Below are 18,443 nucleotides of genomic sequence, written 5' to 3' on the forward strand. Positions count from 1 at the left end.
TCAGTTGTGAACCTAAATCTGATCATTGTTGTATATCAAAAAGTTAGTGCTAATACCGTGCTTGATTTTGAAGTATGTTTACCGCTTAAGATCAGGAAAAAGAAAAGATGTCTGGTCTCACCACTTTTAGTCAACATTTTATTGAATATTCTAGCCCGTATAGTAATGTAAGACCAAGAAACAAAATGCATCCAGACTAGAAAAGAAACTGTTCGCAAATGTCTTGTTCGTGTATATAGATAATCCCATGGTGCCTACATAAAAAGCTACAACTGATTTTAGCAGGGTTTCAGGATATAAGATCAATATACAGAAGTCAGGATTATTTCTACATGCTAACAACAGTAAAGAAAACAAAGTTAAAGGGGTGCCTGGGTGACTCAGTCGGGTAAACAACCGACTTTGGCTCAGGTCATGATCTCGCAGTCTGTGGTTTTGAGCCCCATGTCAGGCTCTGTGTTGACAGCTCGGAGCCTGGAGCCTGCTTCAGATTCTGTGTCTCCCTCTCTCTCTGCCCCTCCCCTGCTCATGCTCTGTCTCTCTCTCAAAAATAAACAAACATTTAAAAAAAAAATCCCAAAGTTAAAAATACAACACCATTTGTAGGGGCGCCTGGGTGGCTCAGTTGGTTAGGCGGCTGACTTTGGCTCAGGTCATGATCTCGCGGTCCGTGAGTTCGAGCCCCGCGTCGGGCTCTGTGCTGACAGCTCAGAGCCTGGAGCCTGTTTCAGATTCTGTGTCTCCCTCTCTCTGACCCTCCCCCGTTCATGCTTTGTCTCTCTGTCTCAAAAATAAATAAACATTAAAAAAAAAATACAACACCATTTATAAAGGCATAAAAATGTGAAGTACTTAAAGATACATCTGACAAAAGATGTCCAAGATTGCAGCCCTGAAAACCATGAAGGATTGCTGCAGAAAATGGAAGAACTGCATAGGGTATGTGTGCTGTGTGTATAGGTCAGATTTAAATTAAATTACTCAGGTTTAAATTCTCAATTCTATAATCGATAGTTTGTCACAAAGCCAGTCAAAATTCTAGCAGGCTTTTTTGCTTATTTTTTTAATGGCAAGATGATTCTAAAATTGCTGTGGGAATGTAAAGAGCCTACAATAGCCAAAGCAACTTTGGAAAAGAGAAGAATAAATTTGGAGGACTACCACTACCTGATTTTCGATACTTATTACAAATATGGGGAAATAAAGATAGTGTGATACTGATGTGAAGACAGACAAGTAATCAGTGGGACAGAAGAGAGTGTTCAGAAATAGACCAAGCCTACATGGTCAGCACGAGGTGCACAGTCATGTATCATACAAAGAATCGACCATAAATATAACAGCAAAAAGTATAAACTTGTAGAAGAACACATAGAAAGAAATTTTGGTGACCTTGGATTTAGCACAGATTTCTTAAGTACAGCAATAGAGAGCATGATATTTATTTTTTAATTAGACTTCATCAAAATTAAAGGCTTTTTGTCTTCAAAAGATGTTAATAGTAGGAAAATGCCACATACTGGAAAAAATATTTGCAAAACATGTATTCAACAAAGTACTTGTATCAAGAATAAAGAAGGGGGCGCCTGGGTGGCTCAGGCGGTTAAGTGTCCAACTTCAGCTCAGGTCATGATCTCACAGTTCGTGAGTTTGAGGCCCGCATTGGGGCTCTGTGCTGACAGCTTAGAGCCCGAAGCCTGCCTCGAATTCTGTGTCTCCCTCTCTCTCTGTTCCTCCCCTGCTCATGCTCATGCTCTCTCCTTCAAAAAATAAATAAAAACATTAAAAAAAAAAAGAATAAAGAAGTATCACAGTTCTGACATGAAAAGAAAACCCAACTTTTAAAAGCCCAAAGCTTTGAACACACTTTACCAAAGAGACACGCAAGGCATATAAGCACATGAGAAGATGCTCAAAATCCTTAGTCATTGGGAAAATGCAAGTTAAAGCCTCAATCAGATACCAGCACGCATCCATCAGAATGACTAAAATTAAAAGGATAAGCCACAGCAAATGTTGACAAGTAGGCAGAATAACTAGAATTCTCATTCAGCGCAGTTGGAAATGTAAAACAGCATAAACATTTTCGGAAAACAGTTTGGCAGTCTTTTTTTAAAGTTACATGTGCGTCTGCCATTTACCCAGCCATTCTGCTGCTGTTTACCCAAGAGAAATGAAAACATATGTCCACACGCATATTTATGTGTGAATGTTCATGGCAGCTTTCTTTGTGCTGGACAAAAAGTGGAAGACATCCAAATGTCTATCAATGTGTTAGTGGATAAACAGCTTGTAATGTATCCATACCATGGAATACTACTTAGCAACAGTGATAAGTAAATCTCAAAATAAATATGTTGAATAAAAGAAGTCTCATACAGAAGGACATATACACAATTCCATTGTAGAAAACACAAACTCTTCTGTAGGAAAGCATACCCATGTCTGCCTCGAGGCAGGGGCATGCAGATTCCCAGGAGTCATGGGGATCTTTTGGGGATGATGGATATATTCATTTTCTTGATTGTGTTATGGTTTTACAGGTGCACTTTACATATGTGCACTTTAATTTTCAACTCTCCTCACCACTGTAGTTGGGTTGGGCTACCACCTTGATGTTGGGAGTCCGAAGGTGGCTATTTGGAATCACATATCTCTGTCACATAATGCGCAAAATCCCCGGTTGTGTGAACTTCTTAGCATTGTTGTAGGATCTCACACTTTCCTCAGACAGAGGTGGAGTTGTATCATGGGGTCCTTGGAGACCAGGCTCTGGGCTTGACAGGTTGGATCAGAAGTCAGGAAATTGGAGTAGGGGCCAAACTGAGTCTGCTGCTTGTTTGTATACAGCCTACAAGCTTAAGATGGCTTTTGTGTTTTTAAATTTAAAGGTTTTAAGATTTAAAAAGAAGAGTAATAATTCATGACAGATCACATAAATTGAAATTTCATTATCTGTACATAAAGTTGTCTTGGAGCAGCCGTGCTCGTTTATTTGTGTATTACTTTCGGGGACTTCTCCGCTAAAGAGCGTGATTGGGTAGTTTCGGTAGATGCTAACATTTATTTGGCCTGCAAACTTTAAGTACTTTGCAGCACAAGGTTGCAGCCCACCACTGAAAGCAGTGCTTCTCAGCCAGAGAGTTTTGTCCCTGGGTCCCATTTGGCAGCATCTGGACTCTCTTCAGAGTCACTGTTAGGAGGGGCTCTCCCAACTCCCTGTGTGTGGGAGGGCCCGGGTGCTGCTGGAGGTCTTACAGAGCCCAGGACCACCCACCACGACAGAGGAACCGAAGGGCCCAGCACGTCGGAAGTGTCTAGATGGAGAAGCCCCTGTTGAGAGGAACTCATACAGAGGTTTTTAATCCAGACAGAGGCAGGCGGTTTACAGGCACGTCTAATGAATTCTAACTAGATGGGGTCTTCTAGTGGTCTTCTAAAATTAAACAGACCCCTTGCGCACAATGATCTCCCTCCCGAGGTTTACCCTGACTCTGAGGTGCTATTTTCTTTTGCTCGGTTTCCAAGTCTCACACGTGTATGCTCGCTCGTGTGGCCAGAATTGCGTGTTCCTTGAGGAATGATCCCACTTCCATTCTGTATTCTGTTGTGCTCAGGTGAAGCTTTGTCCTCGTAACCTTGGCCGTTTATAACAGTGGCACTCTGCTGTGTGCAGCTCAGACTTTCAGTGAGTCCTTGAAGCTCTCCTCCGTTTCCAGCTGTGGGGGATTCATCATCTTCTGGGCTCAGACAGCTCTGTCAACAGGGTCTTCTTAGGTTGAGCTCCAGTCTGTTGTCCATAGGAAAGCCCAAAGAAATGTAAAAATACAAGCCATGGGGGTATCTGGCTGGCTCAGTGGGAAAAGCATGCAACTCTTGATCTCAGGGTCATGGTTTGAGCCCCACATTGGGGTAGAGATTACTTAAATAAATAAACTTTTAAAAGATAAAGATACAGGCCGCGTTCACATAGTTTTCTCTCTCCAGAGTTCATAATCTTTTTTTTATCATTTGTTCTTAAAATGTTTAAATTTGAGGGGCGCCTGGGTGGCTCAGTCGGTTAAGCATCCGACTTCGGCTCCAGGTCATGATCTCACCATTGGTGGGTTCAAGCCCTGCATCTGGCTCTGTGCTGACAGCTCAGCCTGGAGCCTGCTTCAGATTCTGTTTCTCCCTCTCTCTCTGCCCCTCTCCCGCTTGTGCTCTGTCTCTCCCTCTCTCCCTCTCAAAAATAAATAAATATTGAAATTTTTTTAATAGTCAAATTTGTAAAAGTAGCGTATATGTTTTAAAAACTCAAAATGGTGCATATGTTTATAAGGCAGAAAAGACACATTGCCTTGATCGTAATTCATTGTTCAGTACAAGGGGTAGGCACACTTTTTTCTCCAAAGTTGAGAAGATAAATATTTTAGGCTCTGAGGTCCAACAGTCTCCACTTTGCTGCGATAGCCCAAAGTAGCTATAGACACTAGGTGAACAGACGGGCAAGACTATGTAACTATGGTGTTTTGTTTAAAAAACAGAATTTGGCAAATGGGCCCTAGCTTCCCACCCTCTAGTTTACTGGGTCTTCCATGACCCCTCTAAACAGTTTGGTGATGGACATTTAAATTCTTTGCCAATTTTTTGTGATTATAGATATTATGCATGTATCTTTTGGATGTATTTTTGTATTCTTAATTTTAATTTTCAGTTTACAAATATAATAATAGAGTCTCCTTTGGTTTTGAACTATGTTATCCCTTGGGTTTATTTTTGAACGTAGTTTAATATTTATAAGTCACTTTGGTCATGTTTATTAATATATTTTGAGACGGTGTTATAGGTATATTCAAATCTAAAATTGTTAGATCTTTCCAGTGCTTTTATCATTAGGTACTTTTTATATTGCTAATAGTGCTTTTTGTCGTAAGATCTACTTTGTGAGATATTATAGCTGATAGTCTTATATTTTCAATATACTTTCTATTTGCATATCATGGAATTTTTTTAATGCAGTGTGACAATCCTTGTCTATTAATTGGAACATTTAGTCTATATTTAACGTTAACACTTGACATGTTTGAGTTTAAATCTGTTTTCTGACTATTAGCTTTCTATTCATTCTGCCTGCTTGTTTTGTTTTGTTTTTCTTGCTTGCTTGCTTTTTTAAATTGATGACTGAGTTTTTCTTGTTCTGTTAGTAATTTACACTTTTCACTATTCTGCTCTTTGTAGGGATTACCACATACATCTCAGCCTGTCACGTCTGGTATAAACCAGAACCTTTCTGTCCTCCTGGACAATGTGAGGCCAGGACAGCCTCCTTCTGTCCCTCAGCCCAGCACCGTGCCACTCTTGTCACATTAATTCTAGATACATGTGACGTCCTCAGAAGATGATGGTGATTGTCATTTAGATCAGGCTCTCCCAGCCTTGGCACCACTAACATTTGGGTTGGAGAATTTGTATTTGTATATTCAGTAGCATCCCTGTCCTCTGCCCAGTAGATGCAGCCAGCACCTTCCCTTCGCTCATGGCGAGCAGAAATGTCCTCACACCTTATGTGCTGGGCGATGGAGGGAATCCTCCTGCCCCAGCTGGGACCTCCTGTGTTACAGTCACCTGAACATTTACTGTTTTCTTTCTGCCCATTCCGTCCCATGGTTTCAGGCTTCTGTCAGGGTTCCATTCTTTCTGATTTAAGAACACTTTTTAGTAATTCCTTTAATGCAGGACTACTGGTGACCACTTCTTTTTGTGTGTGTATCTGAAAATACTTATGTTTTATGTCATTCTGGAAGAATGCATTTGCTGGACATGGAATTGTAGGTTGACAAGTTTTTTGTTTCAGCATTTTGAAGATCTCATTCCAACATCTTCTTGTTTCCTTAATTTTGATTGAATATTCATCTGCCCACCTGATTATTTCTCCTTTTTTAAAAAAAAAAAAAATGTTTATTTTTGAGAGAGAGAGAACCTGTGTGAGCAGGGAAGGGGCACAAAGAGGGACAGAGGATCCAAAGCAGGCTTGACGCTTTCAGCCCAGAGCCCGAGACAGGGCTCAAACCCACAAACCACGAGATCGTGACCTGAGCCAAAGTCGGACGCTTAACCAACTGAGCCACCCAGGCACCCCTATTTCTCCTTTAAATAACTTCTTCTGCTGGCTGCTTTATCTAAGATTTTCTCTTTGGCTTTGGTGCTCAGCTCTTTTGCTGTATGGTACATAGATAGGATTTTCTTGTTTTTGTCGCCTTTGGGATTTATAGCACTTCTTGAATCTATGGCCTGGAGACTCATCAGCCCTTCTCTCCACCCAGTACTTTCCTACTTCTGTCCTGAGTGTGTTTAGGGCCACATTGGTAGACATGATGGCCTCCTCATGGTGTCTTCAGTGCGTCTACCCTCTCTTGTCGTCTCTATCCCTGTCTGCCTGTGAGTTGTCCTGGTTATGCTTTTAACCTGTGTCGCAGTTCATGAATTCTCTCTTCCACTGTTAAATACGTCCGTTGACTTCCTTGCTTCTGTTACTGTGGGATTTTTGTTTTTGAATTTTCAGTGAGTTCTTCTCATGGTTTCTGATTCTCCACTGAAATTTTCAGTCTTGTCTTTTACTTTTTGAACATGTTAATCACATTCTTCCTAAAGTCTATGTCTGAAGACTCCCACTTTCTGAACACTTGATGTATCTGTTTCTGTTGTCTTTTTTCCCTGGGATTATAGCCGCATTGTGCTATTTCTTCCTATGCCTGGTGGCTTCTGATTGAGCACCAGATATTGTATAATGAAAAATTAGGGAAATACTTGGAAGCCTTGATGATAAATTCTTATCCCAGAAGGATTTACATCTGCTTCAGGCATTAGGGTGAGGGCACTACCAGTTATAGACTGCATGTTCTGAAGCTGAGCCTTGCTATGTCTGCTTATGGATCACACTGGGTCCCAAACCAGAGCGGGGGACCTCACTGGCATCGCCCTCCCTGTCATCCTGCTGCCGGCGTAGCCCCATTCCTAGGGCTTTATTTCTCTCTTGCCTGCTGAGGCTGTTTTAAAGCTATACTCAATTCTTGGGGTGACTGGGTGACTCAGTTAAGCGTCCAACTTTGGCTAAGGCCATGATCTCATGGTGCCGTGAGTTCAAGCCCCACGTCAGGCTCTGTGCTGACAGCTAGAAGCCTGGAGCTTGCTTCTGATTCTGTGTCTCCCTCTCTCTCTGCCCCTCCCCCATTCACTCGCCCGCATGTGCTCTCTTTCTCTCTCTCAAAAATAAACATTAAAAAATTTTTTTAAATACAAAAATTAAGCTACATTTAATTGTCTGCTGCCTCTTCTGGACCCTCCTTCTAGATGCCTTCAGAAGAAAAGTTGTTCAAAACCTATTTGGTTTCAGTTCTATCCCAAATATTAGTCCTGCTTTTTCCCTCTCTATTCTAATTATTCTCAACAGCTTTTGTTCTGAATTCCTTAGTCTGCTATTATCAGAACCAGGAGTTCCCTCAGATTACTGTTATTTTCTGTTAAAATAATCCTCTTTCTCTAAAAGAATGTTTCGGGTTTTAAAAATTTTGAAATCTTGTGTCAGAATATCATTGGTTAATTGGAAATAGAATAATGATTTCAATCCTTTTCTTCCAAAACTTTATAGCTGTTGTCCATTTTCACTTTTTTTTTTTTTTTTTAATGTTTGTTTATTCTTGAGAGAGAGACAGAGAGAGAGAGATTGCAAGCAGGTGAGGAGCAGAGAGGGAGGGAGACAGAATCCGAAGCAGGCTCCAGGCTCTGAGCTGTCAGCACAGAGCCCAACATGGGGCTCGAACCCAGGAACCGTGAGATTATGACCTGAGCCGAAGTCTTACGCTTAACCGACTGAGCCACCCAGGCACCCCTCTATTTACTTCTTATATCTGCTGTTACTGATGAGAATCTAACCCAAATCTGGGTCTTATCTCTTTGTGAGAAATCTTTTTTTTTTTTCTCTCTCTCTCTATGGAAGTTTTTTTTTCATATTTTCAACTCCTCTTTATTTATTTATTTATTTATTTTTAATTTTTTTTTTCAACGTTTATTTATTTTTGGGACAGAGAGAGACAGAGCATGAACGGGGGAGGGGCAGAGAGAGAGGGAGACACAGAATCGGAAACAGTCTCCAGGCTCTGAGCCATCAGCCCAGAGCCTGACGCGGGGCTCGAACTCACGGACCGCGAGATCGTGACCTGGCTGAAGTCCGACGCTTCACCGACTGCGCCACCCAGGCGCCCCATCAACTCCTCTTTAATATTCATAAGTTTTACTATAATGTGTAGGGGTTGTTTTTTGTTTGTTTCTCCTTCTTGGGATCTTTTAGCCTAAGGCCATCTGTCTTTTGCACACAAGCTCTCCTTTACTGTGCCTCTGCCTTCCTCTTTGTCCTCTTCCCCCAGTGCAGCCTCATTCTCCTGCTCTTCCTCTGCCTGAGGCCTGAAGGAGGGGGTTCTCCTCCTTGGGCTGATGGCCCCGCACATAGCCGCCGCCAAGGTTGTCCTGTCCGCCAGCCTCAGCATGCAGACTTGCGTTCAGTATGTATGTCCACTAATTACTGCAGCCTCTTCAGAACCTCTACTGGACATCATTGAATTGGAGCTACATTGGAACCAGTTTTTGTGATCTGCTTTGGTTTTAGTAGAACTAACATGAAAAGTCATGAAAGGAGCAATCCCTTCGCCAATGGGCAATGGACCCTGGAGGAGTCCTTTCAGAGAGCAGGGAATGGAGGGAGGCAGTATGTGGGCTGGGCCAAGAGCCAGGATGGGGGCGGCAGGAGCGGGGAGGGGCCAGGGACGTGGCTCTGGTGGAGAGCGTGGGCACTGCGCTCTGCGTGAGAATTCATGGACATTGTCCTGCATTAACAGTCGTCCGTGCGGACGCCCTGTCTTGAACCAGGTGCAAGTTTAGTCCGGCCCTGGACGGGGTTTAGGAGGATGCCCAAGAGGGTCTCCAGCCCCCCAGGCGGCCCCTTGTCCTCCCAGAAACACTCGCTTGACAGGACCAGGCCTGGCCTTGCTCACCCCAGGGCCCCCACCTGGACTTACCTCCCGGAGTCTTTCTCCTTACCCCCCAGAATTGGCTCACTTTCATCCAGAAACCTAAATACACATGTACAGAAATAAATTTTCAGAGCTATCTTAATTTTAACAAAATCAGGATCTAAATAGTCTCATTAAAATTTTAAATAAGTTTTATGAAATGGCCTTTCATTGCCAATTTTATAATCAATGTCAGGGTGCCTGGGTGGCTCAGTCAATTAAGTGTCCCACTTTCAGCTCAGGTCACAATCTCACAGTTGGTGGGTTCAAGCTCTGCGTCAGGCTCTGTGATGACAGCTTAGAGCCTGGGGCCTGCTTTGGATTCTGTATCTCCCTCTCTCTCTGCCTCTCCCTCGCTCTCTGTCTCTCTCTCAAAATCAATAAAAAAATTTTTTTAATTTATAATTGATACCTAGGCCTTTGTTATTTTCAGTGATTTATAAAATTTTGCATTGCGTTTAATATTTACTTTAACAAGCAACTTTGCAATTGAGTAAATATGTTTCTAGAGTTAAAATTTTATGGTACTCTAAATCACAGTAGGTATTATTTTGATCAAGTACATTTTTCTTTCCAGCCCTTCTTCTTTTACCCCAACATTAAATACTGTCTGTAAATCTTGGTTAACTTATTGTTTATCTCCATTTAAAGTTTTTCATCCAGTGTCTTAAGTAAGTTTTTAAAATAACATTGAGAATTTTAAACTTCTACACAAAGCCATGAAATGTCTGTTGTCCCTTTTAACGTCACTCAACAGGCTGAAAATGAAAAACATTTTTAATTAATACTTTATGTTCTTTTAGGTTTTAAAAATTGAGAATGTAATTGTCAAACCAACTTCTGTTGAGCATGTAAATTATATTTAAACTTACAAAAGTATCTTTAATCCTAATTCTGTAAAAGTTCAAAATACTTGGGAAGTATTCATCCTGAAAAAAAAAAACAAGTAAGCAGCATAATGTACACTTTAAACTTCTAAAATCTATTAGTAAGAGCTAATTTCCTCAAGTGTTAAACACATTTGCAACATAAAACACCCAAATATTAAAACCATTCCACATGCCTTAGTAGAAACTTAAAATTTTAAGCTTTTACCTGAAATTCTAAACTAAGTAGGTTCTGCTTGGTGTCATTAAAGTCTCCGGCTGAAAATGAAACAAAACCAGAGCTTTCTTTAAAACAAGGAAAGAGAGGAATGTTGAGAAATGCTAGCTGACTTCTTAGTAAAATCGAAAATCACTGCTTCCCTTGGGAACAAATGCCTTTCAGATCTTTATGCAGAGCCGCCAAGAGAGTAACCAGGGAAGACGGTTACCAAGGGAAATATTTGTTCTCAATCACAGCAGAAGCAGAAAGCAGAGGCAGGGGGAGAGAAACCGGAGGAGCAGTAGAGGCTCATTAAGAAGCATGTGGTGTCCCTCTAAGTTCACACCAGCCTCCACGGTACCCCTTGAGCTTTACCAGACTACAGAGACGCCATTGTTGCCACGTGGAGGACCGTGCGTTCCTGGGATGCCTTTAGTGGGGTTAACTCGCTGTCCTCTGCCTGCTCCCCCAGTCTGCAGGCAGCCTTGTTAACAAAGCACAGAGCTGTTACATATTAATGTCACTGAAATTATGTAACTTCCAGCCTTGAAGCAATAAGGAGAAAATGTGCAAAGGAGCTTTGAGCCTTCTGATGATGATTACTCTGGCGAATTGGTTGTCTACTTTGGCCTCAGTTTTTTCTATCTACAAATGAGCAGGTCAGAGAGCGGTCAGGGTTCCAGGCTCACACTGCTGCTTATGGGGACCTTGGATGAGTTACTGTTGTTTCTGATTAAACTTTATCCTTCTGTACAACTGGGATGATAATACCTACCCTGCCAATGCAATGAATACCCTATGTGAAGTGCCTGTCACAGACTAGGGAATTATTTAATGGCTATTTTTAAATTCTTACTATTCTACTTCAGGTGTCTAAATTTTCTGACAGAAAAGAGCTACATTTTTGTTTTTCCAAAATCTTAAAATGACCTGGGTAGATCAAATCAAGATAATTGACTACACACGTGGGCCATCCAAATTCCTTAAAATAAACTACATATATATGTATATATATGCAAAATAATTAGTACTATTAGAAGAAATGTTGAGAAATTCCTTAAAGATTAAAGGCACAGAGACTCTGACAGATAACACTGCAGCCCAAGTGTATGGGACAGGATAGCCCTGTGGGTGTTCCCCACAGGTTTAGAAATTCCAAATGCTGGGAATGGTGACGTTTGTTGGAGACTGCACTTAAGAGTAGCAGGTTAGATGACCCCAGTCCTCCGGATGTCTCCATCATTTGTTGTATTAGGCATCTGCCCCTAAACTGAACCTGTGTTCTCACCCACTGGGCTTGGGTGGCTGGTGGAACAGGGAACCCCCATGTTCAGAATCTAAGCTCACTACTGGCACAACCCACTATAAAGACAAAATTGATCATCCCCACTGATATGTTTTGGTCAGCATTTTAACCCTATACTGTTAGTCGTGAGCAGATAGCTCAGGATTATGAAACATTTGGGAAGATTCTCCTATTAGAGATAGGACCCCACCTTCCTTCCCAAAAACGCTCACACACAGTCAGAAAAGAAAAGGGCTTTGGAGATTAAACAGCAGTGTGATACCACTACACACTTACTAGAATGGCAGAAATCCAAAAACACCGACAACACCATATGCAAGCGAGGATGTGGAGCAATAGGAATTCTCATTCCTTGCTGGTAGGAATCCAAAATGGCGCATCCATGTGGGAAGACAGTGTGACGTTTCTTAGAAAACTAAACATACTCTTAATCTGTGACCCAGCAGTCCTGCTCCTTGGTATTTACCCAAATGAGTTGAAAACTTACGTCCACACAAAAACCTGCACACAGATGTTTACATCAGCTTTATTCATAGTGCCAACACTTGGAAGCACCCAAGATGCCCTTCAGTAGGTGAGCGCGTAAATTAACTGTGACCCATCCAGACAATGGAATATTTTTCAATGCTAAGAGGAAATACTCTTATCAAGCCATGAAAAACCATGAAGGAACCTTAAATGTACATTACTAGTGAAAGAAGTCAGTCTGAAAGGTTGCATACTATACAATTCCAACTATATGACATTCTGGAAAAGACAAAAACTGTGGAAACAGTAGAACATCAGTGGTTGCCAGGGATTAGGCCAGAGGGAGGGATGAATAGAGCACGGAGAACTGTGAAGGCAGGGAAACTACCCTGTATGATCATAATAGTGGATACATGTCGTCATACATTTATCCAGACCCATAGAATGTGCACCACCAAGAGTGAACCTCAGGGTAACCTATGGGCTTGGGTGATTAGTATATGTCAGTACAGGCTTATCAGTAGCAACAAATGTACCACGCTAGTGGGGGTGTTGGTAATAGATGAGGTCACATATAAGGGGTGGATGGGGAATGTATGGAAAACCTCTCTGTACCTCCCTCTCTCTTTTGCTGTCAATCTGAAGCTTCTCTTTAAAAAAAAAAAAAAAAAAGGCGGGGGGGGGGCACCTGATTTGTTGAAATACACTGTTTGGGGAGGGAAAAAAATGTTGATGAACTCAGTTTTGGACAGTGTTTAAGACAAACAGAAACCTTTACACTCTTTGTAGCGGTTTGTTGTCCTAGCATTTGACTCCTTGCCATCCATTATAGAAACATCTTTAGCTGTACATCTGTGCATCCAGGAAAGTACTTGGAAACATTGTAACATAAAAGGGAAGGAATTAACCCACTAGTATATTGACAGAACAGTGGACTGCCCTAAGCTGGTAGAGAGACAAGTAACTGTTACACCGGTTAGCAAAGTTGTCCACAATGTACCAAGAAGAGAAAAGAAATGTCAAAACAGTACACGTGCTGTATTATCTTACCTTCTAATAATGTATACAGTGTAGCACCTTCCTGGAGAACAGACAGGAAGGAATAAACAAGGAATAAATAACAGACTGTTGATAATGGTTGTCTCTGAGTGATGGAATTATGCAGGGGTTTTACTATGTAATCTGTCCTTTTATAACATTTTTAGCCTTTTATAACCAGATCAGGGAAAAAAAAAGTAACTATTAAAAAGAATTTAAACAATGAGAAGTAACTTAAAGTAGCAGTGTAAAGGCAGGAGTTTCGGACCAGGAGTTACGGACGCCAAGTCTGACAGCATCGCAGAGACCAGGACTCTGGTTTCTGAGGTCCCCGCTCTGACTTCATGGCTTCATGGACTGTTATGTGAATCCTTCCGCAGAAACTATTTTAACCACATAGTACATGGAAAATCCTGGTATTCGAGGTCTCCTCCCCTGTATTACTGCAGTCGTAACTGTGTCCTGAGACTTGGCCCTGACAGCTGCTCTGCAGCTTGGTGTCTGTCACCACGCAGGTGTGAGCGGGTCCCCCAGCGCCTGGGCCACAAGTGTGGCTGCTGTGGGTTCAGCCTCCAGAACACATGTTTGAGTAAGGTCACCTTTTCAGTGTTTTTACCCCTGGGCTGTGGGATACCGATGAGTTAGTTTTTCTTATATGGGTGTGGTTGCTTCCCATGCAACAACTTCAAAGATAAAGCTACTTGTTGACAGGTTTAAAGAGGCTCTTCTCAGAAATGGGTGTTGCCTCCTCAGGCTGTTGTGACGCCCGCCCCGTGCCACAAGTGCCTTCAGCCACTTCACACCATGGGGCGTGATGGTTGTTCCATCTGCTGTCCCCGACTTGCCCCCTGGAAGGGGTACATTTACGTGCAGTGCTGATGTGGGAATGTGCTGTGATGTGGTCAACGGGTGTTTGGACAGTTTCTCCTTCGAGTTTTGGTGCGTGCTTCTACAAAGGTCCTGTAATGTGTGTACTCCCACCATAAATACACAGAATGCCTATTTCTCTGTCACTTTATTTTTAATGTTTATTTATTTTTGAGACAGAGAGCATGAATGGGGGAGGGTCAGAGAGAGGGAGACACAGAATCTGAAGCAGGCTCCAGGCCTCGAGCTGTCAGCACAGAGCCCAACGCGGGGCTCAAACTCATGGAGTATGAGATCATGACCTGAGCTGAAGTTGGATGCTTAACTGACTGAGCCACCCAGGCGCCACTCTGTGTCACTTTATTTTTAAAATGATTTTCATGCTCTGGAATAGGTAATGCAAATACAGCACAGTTATAAATCAGTTTTCTGTATCAAATATTGGCATGTTGGGTGACTCTCTGAACCTTACCATCAAAGACCGGAAAAGTTTGATCACTTTAAAAACATTTTGAAATCACCATTGTAGGTGTTTGTTTGTTTTTTTAATGTTTTTCTATTTATATTTGAGAGAGAGAGCATGCTTCTGTGCATGTGCGCGCGCGCGCACACACACACACACACACACACACACACACACACACAAGCAGGGGAGGGGCAGAGAGAGGGGTCAGAGGATCCGAAGCAGCTCCAAGCTCTATGCTGATAGCACAGAGCCCGATGCGGGGCTCAAACTCATGAACCACAAGATCATGACCTGAGCTGAAGTTGGACACTCAACTGAGCCATCCGGTTGCCCCTGGCAATGCAGTTAAAAAAAAAAAAAAAAAAAAAGAGACCCTGAGCACAACAGACCTCAGAGGTCCTGCGTAACTTTATGCCCTTGGGGAGACCACCAGAAATGCCAAGAAGCAAAACTGTCAATGAAATAGAAAACACCCATACAGCAGACAAGATCTACAATGCCAAAACCTGGATTTTTTTTAAATAAACCTAATAAAGTCGGTAGCAAGTCAGATTCAGGAACAAAGAGGAAGAGTGTAGGTTACCAGTGTGAGGACTTGAAAATGCTGTCAGTATAGATTCTGAGAGCAGTTAAAAGAACATAAGAGGAGGACCACCTGCGGGGCTCAGTCAGTTGAGCATCCATCTCTTGATCTTGGCTCAGGTCATGATACCAGGGTTGTGGGTTCGGGCCCCGCATCAGGCTGCACACTGAGCGTGGAATCTGCTTGGGATTCTCACTCGCTCCCTCTGCCCCTCTCCGCCTGCTTGTGTGCTCACTCTCTCTCTCTCTCTCTCTCTCTCTCTAAAAAGATACAAATTAATAAGAACACAAGAGCATATTATCGACATTATGCCAGCAAATTTAGATGATATGACAATTCCTAGAAAATACAATTATGAAACTGCCATAAGAAGAAACAGAAAATCTGAATTGTCTGTAACTATTAAGGGAGTCAAAGTCATAATTTCAAACCTTCCCACAAAGAATACCACAGGCCTATATTATTCATCAACAAATTTTATTGAGCAGTAGTTTTTTAAATTTTTTTTAATGTTTATATATTTTTGAGACAGAGAGGGACAGATCATGAGCAGCGGAGGGGCAGAGAGAGAGAGGGAGACACAGAATCCGAAGCAGGCTCCAGGCTCTGAGATGTCAGCACAGAGCCCAATGTAGAGCTCGAACTCACAGGACCACGAGATCATGACCTGAGCCGAAGTCGGACGCTTAACTGACTGAGCCACTCAGGTGCCCCCTGAATAGTGTTTTAAGGCATAACCATACAACAACCCAACAAGGGTAGTATAGAAAAGGAAAATTATAGACCAGGCTCACTACTGAACATAGATTCACAAAAGTAAAATCCAGCGATATGTAAATAGGATAATACATCATGACTACATTGGGCTTATTCAAGAAATACCTGGTTAATTTAAGAATAAAACCCGAACAAACAAAAAACAAGCAAAAAATAACAACAGCAGAAAAAGACATTACATGATCATGTTTATGTGTTTTGTTTTCTTGAGAGAGAGCATGTGTGTGCATGGGGGAGAGGCAGGGGAGAGAGGATCTCAGGCCCTACACCCAGCAAGGGGCCTGAGGCAGGGCTCGATCTCATGACAGTGAGGTCATGACCTGAGCTGAAGTCAAGGATCAGACACTTAACTGAGCCACCCACACGCCCCGTCATGTTAATGTTTAAAGGAGAGTGAAATAAGGCTTTCGCATACTAGAAATGGAAGAAATTCCTTAGTCTGACAGTGTCTGCAAAACAGACACTTCCACTTTTAGCTACGTACCCAAGAGAAGTGGGAATATATATCTACATGAAAACTTACACATGAATTTCTAATTTCATTGCTACACTGTTCATAACAGCCAACATGTGAAAACAACCCTAATGTCCATCAGCTGATGAATGGATGAATAAAATGCCCATCCACCCGGTGGAATATTACTCGGTAGTAAAAAGGAATAAAGCGTTGATACCTGCTGTGTAGAGGAACCTCAAAAACACACTGCTCCGTGCAAAGACACTTGTGAGAGGACACAAACGGTATGATTCCATTCACATGAAATGTCCAGGACAAGCCCATCCATGAAGGGAGGGAGGGGATGAGAGTGTCGGGGGGAACGGAGTATGTTTATGGGGTGACTACAATGTGTCAAAAGTAGGCAGTGGGATGGCTCCCCACTAGGAATGTACTAAAAACCACTGAATTGTATACTTTAAAAAGGTGACTTTTATGGTAAGTTATATCTCCACAAAGTTGTTATTTAAAAAATACTCAATGGTGAAATACTGAAATGTTTCCCTTTCTGGGAAGAAGACAGGCCCACTGAAGGTCATGGCCAGTGCAGTAAAGCAAGAAAAATAAGGAAAAAAGAGATATAACAAAAAAAAAATAGGTAATGGAAGGAAAAATTTTTACCAGTCCCAGATGATATGCTTCTATATATGAAATTAAAACATAACTTTGAGATAAATCATTAAATCATATAAAGTGTTTTGCAGGTGCACAATGTATAAAAATCAGTTGTTTCTTCCTACAGTTAGAGGACAAGAGAAAGGGAAAGATGTGTTTAAAAAATTTTTTTTTTCAACGTTTATTTATTTTTGGGACAGAGAGAGACAGAGCATGAACGGGGGAGGGGCAGAGAGAGAGGGAGACACAGAATCGGAAACAGGCTCCAGGCTCTGAGCCATCAGCCCAGAGCCCGACGCGGGGCTCGTACTCACGGACCGCGAGATCGTGACCTGGCTGAAGTCGGATGCTTAACCGACTGCGCCACCCAGGCGCCCCGGGAAAGATGTGTTTTAAATATCAGATATATTCAAGAATATTACAAGTGTTTACGAATAAATTAAAGCAGTGACGAGCAAGATCTTTTCGGAGAAAATGTTGGAAGACAATTACAGATGACAGTTTGGGGAGGGGAGGTACCACCCCCGGGGATGGAACATTCAGGATCGCAAAGATACCATTTCTACTTAAACTGATTGGATGTGATGCAACTTAATCAAAATCCTAACAGATTACCTCCCCCACCTTTTTTTTTTTTTTTTTTTTTTTTTTTTTGGTGGAACTTGTCGAATTCTAAAATGTGTATGGAAATACAGGGATCTAAGAAAAGCCAGGCCAGTCTTGAAGCAGAATAGGCAACAGGCTTTCTGTCCCACACATCAGCTCTTATCACGAGGAGCTGCAGTAATTAGGGTGGATTGCCCACAACTTGCAGTGGGACTCGAATTCGGCTCCTGGACGTGGGAGAGAAGTGGTTCCGCCAGCATGGCTGTTGACAGGGACCGAGACACTGCAGAGAGGAAACCACACTGTCCTGTTGCCCTCCAGAGACCAGAGCCAAGGTCCGTGCACAAACACAGACAGGCTGGCTTGGGCTGTGTGGAGTGGACAGGCAGACAGGCCTCATGACCAGACCTGTTGCCTGAACTGCCTGGCGAGGTTACGAGTCCGCATGACTGGAAAGTCCTTCTGTTGGGAATGCCGCACAGGGGCCTCTGAGACACCGATGAGGTTCCCGTGATCTTCGGGGTGGTGTGGCACGTCACGGGCCCCAGGAGGTCTGCCTTCTTAGGGACTCCCCTCACTCCCTGAGATAGTGCTCAGGTGCAAGCCTAGTAGAATGAATGGCCCACTGGGACCACCGGATCTCTGTCTGTCAGCCCTGCCCTCCCCTCGGTCTGCAGCCTCCCCCAGAAGTCCCAGGCCTATGGGGCAGTGCCTGAATCTCCATGCTGAACGTGTCCGGTGGGAACACACGGGCGCCTTCCCCTGCGTTACATCTGGGTGTGGAGACAAACCAGCAAACATCGGTCTACTGGAGGATGCCGGGGGCATTCTCCTCCCGTCTCAAATACCCTTTATAATGGCCCAGAGAGCTGGGCTCAGAGTTAGAATCCTGAACTCAGAATTCGCCTCTACAGCGCAGTAACATGGTGGCTCAGGAAGGAGTGGGTGCTGGTCTGCCACACCTCCCACCCTGTGTTGTGTGCTGTCGCCTCCTTGTGGGAATACCCAGCCTGTATAGGCAAACCCTTTAGGCCAGGGTTGCTCACACAGCGTTGCAGTACGTCCTCAGGGTGAGTGAGCCAGGGAAG

The 18,443-nt window shown here is 42.9% G+C and overlaps 2 protein-coding genes across 8 annotated transcripts in view; one reads left to right on the forward strand and one right to left on the reverse strand.

The window, feature by feature from the left end:
* Window positions 1–16,723, reverse strand: part of ECM2 (extracellular matrix protein 2) — a 39,475-nt gene extending 22,752 nt beyond the window's left edge. For 2 of the 4 annotated variants that reach the window (XM_045468859.1, XM_045468856.1), the window contains exons 1-2: window positions 10,509–16,723; window positions 10,143–10,192 (exon numbers count right to left, since the gene is read on the reverse strand). The gene's annotated coding sequence lies outside the window, so the exon portion shown is untranslated. Of the gene's footprint in view, window positions 1–9,053; window positions 9,108–10,142; window positions 10,193–10,508 lie in introns of all 4 variants that reach the window. The other 2 variants (XM_045468858.1, XM_045468857.1) reach the window with 2 other exon arrangements.
* LOC123593251 (centromere protein P) overlaps window positions 1–18,443 on the forward strand; it is a 237,672-nt gene that overhangs the window by 184,199 nt on the left and 35,030 nt on the right. The gene's annotated exons all lie outside the window — the stretch shown is intronic.

Source organism: Leopardus geoffroyi, chromosome D4, assembly GCF_018350155.1.
Source record: "Leopardus geoffroyi isolate Oge1 chromosome D4, O.geoffroyi_Oge1_pat1.0, whole genome shotgun sequence".
Taxonomy (NCBI): domain Eukaryota; kingdom Metazoa; phylum Chordata; class Mammalia; order Carnivora; family Felidae; genus Leopardus; species Leopardus geoffroyi.